Source organism: Salvelinus alpinus, chromosome 1 (genome assembly GCF_045679555.1).
Source record: "Salvelinus alpinus chromosome 1, SLU_Salpinus.1, whole genome shotgun sequence".
Lineage (NCBI taxonomy): Eukaryota > Metazoa > Chordata > Actinopteri > Salmoniformes > Salmonidae > Salvelinus > Salvelinus alpinus.
In genome coordinates, this window is record NC_092086.1 from 9,525,229 (window position 1) to 9,531,135 (window position 5,907).

General features: G+C 43.6%; 2 long non-coding RNA genes across 2 annotated transcripts; one reads left to right on the forward strand and one right to left on the reverse strand.

Moving 5' to 3' along the window:
- Positions 1 to 650: 650 nt before the first annotated feature.
- LOC139570603 (uncharacterized) lies at positions 651 to 4,096 on the forward strand. The gene is made up of 3 exons (XR_011674128.1): positions 651 to 1,204; positions 1,290 to 3,909; positions 3,942 to 4,096. It is a non-coding gene; the product is annotated as an uncharacterized lncRNA (long non-coding RNA).
- Positions 4,097 to 4,195: 99 nt separating this feature from the next.
- LOC139570052 (uncharacterized) lies at positions 4,196 to 5,358 on the reverse strand. Its single transcript, XR_011674010.1, has 3 exons — positions 5,323 to 5,358; positions 4,802 to 4,994; positions 4,196 to 4,634 (listed from the first exon to the last, which is right to left on the reverse strand). It is a non-coding gene; the product is annotated as an uncharacterized lncRNA (long non-coding RNA).
- Positions 5,359 to 5,907: the final 549 nt, after the last annotated feature.

A 5,907-nucleotide genomic window follows, 5' to 3' on the forward strand; every position in this document is an offset into this window, starting at 1 on the left:
CGTCTGGATTACTGCAACTCGCTGTTGGCTGGGCTCCCTGCCTGTGCCATTAAACCCCTACAACTCATCCAGAATGCCGCAGCCCGTCTGGTGTTCAACCTTCCCAAGTTCTCTCACGTCACCCCGCTCCTCCGCTCTCTCCACTGGCTTCCAGTTGAAGCTCGCATCCGCTACAAGACCATGGTGCTTGCCTACGGAGCTGTGAGGGGAACGGCACCTCCGTACCTTCAGGCTCTGATCAGGCCCTACACCCAAACAAGGGCACTGCGTTCATCCACCTCTGGCCTGCTCGCCTCCCTACCTCTGAGGAAGTACAGTTCCCGCTCAGCCCAGTCAAAACTGTTTGCTGCTCTGGCACCCCAATGGTGGAACAAACTCCCTCACGACGCCAGGTCAGCGGAGTCAATCACCACCTTCCGGAGACACCTGAAACCCCACCTCTTTAAGGAATACCTAGGATAGGATAAAGTAATCCTTCTAACCCCGCCCCCCCCTTAAAAGATTTGATGCACTATTGTAAAGTGGTTGTCCCACTGGATTTCATAAGGTGAATGCACCAATTTGTAAGTCGCTCTGGATAAGAGCGTCTGCTAAATGACTTAAATGTAAAATGTAAATGTAATGTAAATGGATAGACCACACTGCCTGAACATGCTTTGGCTAAACTCAGCTGTGACTTAAAGAACATTGGACTCAGTGATGACTTAAAGAACATTGGACTCAGCGATGACTTAAAGAACATTGGACTCAGCGATGACTTAAAGAACATTGGACTCAGCGATGACTTAAAGAACATTGGACTCAGCGATGACTTAAAGAACATTGGACTCAGCGATGACTTAAAGAACATTGGACTCAGCGATGACTTAAAGAACATTGGACTCAGCTGTGACTTAAAGAACATTGGACTCAGCTGTGACTTAAAGAACATTGGACTCAGCTGTGACTTAAAGAACATTGGACTCAGCGATGACTTAAAGAACATTGGACTCAGCTGTGACTTAAAGAACATTGGACTCAGCTGTGACTTAAAGAACATTGGACTCAGCTGTGACTTAAAGAACATTGGACTCAGCTGTGACTTAAAAAACAATGGACTCAGCTTTGACTATCATAAACTTTATCCGATCAACATTTATCCTTCAACATGGCTCGTTTCGTAGTCTGCTGAGCATCATGATCTACTTCTACATCATGATGTTAGGTAGCTGAGTAAGGGTAGGGATAAAGAGGGAGGAGACACAACAAACCCAACACATACTGGTGTAAACTCTACATCATGATGTTAGGTAGCTAAGTAAGGGTAGGCCTAATGCTCTCAAGAGAGTATGAGAGTTTAGGGAGGAGATAATTCCATTTCTCTGCAATTGCCGCCACAACAAACCCAACACATACTAGTGTAAATGCTTGATGAGGAGTTTGTAGCTGAGGTTTGTTTATTGAGTGGCATCAATCACTTGGACTTAATTTGGGACTACAGAGGAGGGATAAAACAGTTATTGACATGATTGACTGCTTTTCTTTTTTCCTCTGATATGAGCCCCCCCAAAACCTTTTCCCTACAGTGGGTAACTATAGAAGGCTAGGCTGGACAATACAGTGGGTAACTATAGAAGGCTGGCTGGACAATACAGTGGGTAACTATAGAAGGCTGGCTGGACAATACAGTGGGTAACTATAGAAGGCTGGTTGGACAATACAGTGGGTAATTATAGAAGGCTGGCTGGACAATACAGTGGGGAACTATAGAAGGCTGTCTGGACAATACAGTGGGTAACTATAGAAGGCTGGCTGGACAATACAGTGGGTAACTATAGAAGGCTGGCTGGACAATACAGTGGGTAACTATAGAAGGCTGGCTGGACAATACAGTGGGTAACTATAGAAGGCTGGCTGGACAATACAGTGGGTAACTATAGAAGGCTGGCTGGACAATACAGTGGGGAACTATAGAAGGCTGGGCTGGACAATACAGTGGGTAACTATAGAAGGCTGTCTGGACAATACAGTGGGTAACTATAGAAGGCTGTCTGGACAATACAGTGGGTAACTATAGAAGGCTGGTTGGACAATACAGTGGGTAACTATAGAAGGCTGGCTGGACAATACAGTGGGTAACTATAGAAGGCTGGCTGGACAATACAGTGGGTAACTATAGAAGGCTGGCTGGACAATACAGTGGGTAACTATAGAAGGCTGGCTGGACAATACAGTGGGGAACTATAGAAGGCTGGCTGGACAATACAGTGGGTAACTATAGAAGGCTGGCTGGACAATACAGTGGGTAACTATAGAAGGCTGGCTGGACAATACAGTGGGTAACTATAGAAGGCTGGCTGGACAATACAGTGGGGAACTATAGAAGGCCGGGCTGGACAATACAGTGGGTAATTATAGAAGGCTGGCTGGACAATACAGTGGGTAACTATAGAAGGCTGGCTGGACAATACAGTGGGTAACTATAGAAGGCTGGCTGGACAATACAGTGGGTAACTATAGAAGGCTGGCTGGACAATACAGTGGGTAACTATAGAAGGCTGGCTGGACAATACAGTGGGGAACTATAGAAGGCTGGGCTGGACAATACAGTGGGTAACTATAGAAGGCTGTCTGGACAATACAGTGGGTAACTATAGAAGGCTGTCTGGACAATACAGTGGGTAACTATAGAAGGCTGGTTTGACAATACAGTAGGTAACTATAGAAGGCTGTCTGGACAATACAGTGGGTAACTATAGAAGGCTGGCTGGACAATACAGTGGGTAACTATAGAAGGCTGGGCTGGACAATACAGTGGGGAACTATAGAAGGCTGGCTGGACAATACAGTGGGTAACTATAGAAGGCTGGCTGGACAATACAGTGGGTAACTATAGAAGGCTGTCTGGACAATACAGTGGGGAACTATAGAAGGCTGGCTGGACAATACAGTGGGTAACTATAGACGGCTAGGCTGAACAATACAGTGGGTAACTATAGAAGGCTGGCTGGACAATACAGTGGGTAACTATAGAAGGCTGGGCTGGACAATACAGTGGGTAACTATAGAAGGCTAGGCTGGACAATACAGTGGGTAACTATAGAAGGCTGGGCTGGACAATACAGTGGGTAACTATAGAAGGCTGGCTGGACAATACAGTGGGTAACTATAGAAGGCTGGCTGGACAATACAGTGGGTAACTATAGAAGGCTGGCTGGACAATACAGTGGGGAACTATAGAAGGCTGGCTGGACAATACAGTGGGTAACTATAGAAGGCTGGCTGGACAATACAGTGGGTAACTATAGAAGGCTGGCTGGACAATACAGTGGGTAACTATAGAAGGCTGGCTGGACAATACAGTGGGGAACTATAGAAGGCCGGGCTGGACAATACAGTGGGTAATTATAGAAGGCTGGCTGGACAATACAGTGGGTAACTATAGAAGGCTGGCTGGACAATACAGTGGGTAACTATAGAAGGCTGGCTGGACAATACAGTGGGTAACTATAGAAGGCTGGCTGGACAATACAGTGGGTAACTATAGAAGGCTGGCTGGACAATACAGTGGGGAACTATAGAAGGCTGGGCTGGACAATACAGTGGGTAACTATAGAAGGCTGACTGGACAATACAGTGGGTAACTATAGAAGGCTGACTGGACAATACAGTGGGTAACTATAGAAGGCTGGGCTGGACAATACAGTGGGTAACTATAGAAGGCTGACTGGACAATACAGTGGGTAACTATAGAAGGCTGGCTGGACAATACAGTGGGTAACTATAGAAGGCTGGGCTGGACAATACAGTGGGTAACTATAGAAGGCTGGGCTGGACAATACAGTGGGTAACTATAGAAGGCTGGCTGGACAATGGAAAAGGTCAAGGAAGAAAAATGGCAAGCAAACGTTGGCTAAGCTGGGGAGGCAGGTAGCCTAGTGGTTAGAGTGTAGGGACGGCAGGTAGCCTAGTGGTTAGAGTGTAGGGACGGCAGGTAGCCTAGTGGTTAGAGCGTTGGACTAGTAACCGAAAGGTTGCAAGATTGAATCCCCGAGCTGACAAGATAAAAATCTGTTGTTCTGCCCCCTGAACAAGGCATTTAACCCACTGTTCCTAGGCCGTCATTGAAAATAAGAATTTGTTCTTAACTGACTTGACGAGTTAAATAAACGAGTTAAATAAAAGCATAATCAACATTTTTAAAACACTGAAAAATCCCCTCAAATCAAAAAACGTGATCTAATGCATTGTATACATCTGGGGACCTACTGTATAAGAAAGCCCACAGGAAATGTCTGGTGTAGCGTTTAGTTTTGAACATCCTATTCTGGTCAGATGCAGGACTGAACTTTTCAGGAGAAGAGCAATACCCTCATTAGTTGGGCTACTAAATGAGCCCACAAGAGCCTAACTACTGAGTTCTTATTGATAAGGTTTTTATTTCATATATTTGAATGTATTGTATATTTAGTTAACTTTTGATGTATGTAACAAGTGCACTGCATTCCAGTGCAATTGATGTTAGACTATAAATGTGTATTTGTGAAAGTGAAATAGTAAATGTGATAATAGAAAAAAATAAACTCATATTGATCTATGACTTTAGTAAAGTTCTTACCAGGTTTTGGGCTGGACGACAATTCAGTTTTGATGACCTGAATTAAGTGAACCAAGACAACAATTAGACATCAATTACATCTTAGTAGTTAAGAGACACTGTCTGCATCACAACATATTGCATGACAGGGTAGTGAATTGCTCATCCTCCCGGCTCTTCCAAGATGGGTGGTAATTTCATCTAGCATCTTAAAAAGTTCCTCACCTGTGTTCTCCATGGCCAGTCTGAATCACCGTAACTATAAGTCAACTCTTCGCCAGCTGCAATATCTCGAGTCGCGAAGAGGCACAAGTGTGGCTCATCGTTTGCTTGTATGGCCTTCATTTTGAGATTGAGTCTTTAGTGATCATCATTAACGAGTCTCCCAAGGGAGGAGTCTTCTTCAGATGCATCAATGCTGCATAGAAACATAACATGTCACAGTTTAATGAAGATATTGCAGCACAGGGTTTCTATTCCAGAAAAGGGGCAGAAAAGTCCCTAACTGTTGTTTAACAAAGGAGTGCAGATGCTCTGATAGCGAACCAGTTGGTCTGAAGACTAATATTGTTCCTGTCTGTTTAGGTCAGGGACAAGGTCAAATTAGGATCTGGGCCTGAGATAGGCCTACAGTGCATATTGTGCCACCAACCATTAAAATGTCTGTCTCCATTTTAATGTTGTTGCTTTTTTTAGATCTCAAAAGGCATTAATATGTTTATTTTGTTCTCATCAATCCTACTTACCACCATGTTCTTCCTTTCCATTGGAAATCGAAAAGAGATATGTTGAAACTGGATATATCATAAATGATTCTACATTTCATAGTATGCCATGTCCTTTACTGGCCAAAGGTTAAACTGCTGTTATGTTTCTGATATACTATGGTGTTGTGTCACTAGACTTTGACCAGATATTATTGCATCCAAAGATCAACTGTACCTAGAACACAGATACAGAGCCACTTGTCATCAGGAAGGTGCTCTCTCAGCACAACGGAAAATATCTCAATGACTTGACATGTTCTGGTTGTGAATTCAGGCTACAAGGTAAGAATCTTCCCAGGGATTATTGTAAAGTGTGTAGAGACATTAAATGTATGGTTTTATTTTAGTATAGTGAATGACGATATACGAATCGTATAATACGATATATGAACAATATGTTATTGAAATTGACTTGCCTACTCCCAGTTAGCGCCATTTTGTATGATTGAACTGTCACGTACCTGTCCCAGGTGAAATGGACTGTTAGATCTGAGTGTTTTACTGTGGTTATTTTACAATTTGTCAAAATGTTAATGTATCATAGTTGTAAATCATCTTTCAGAA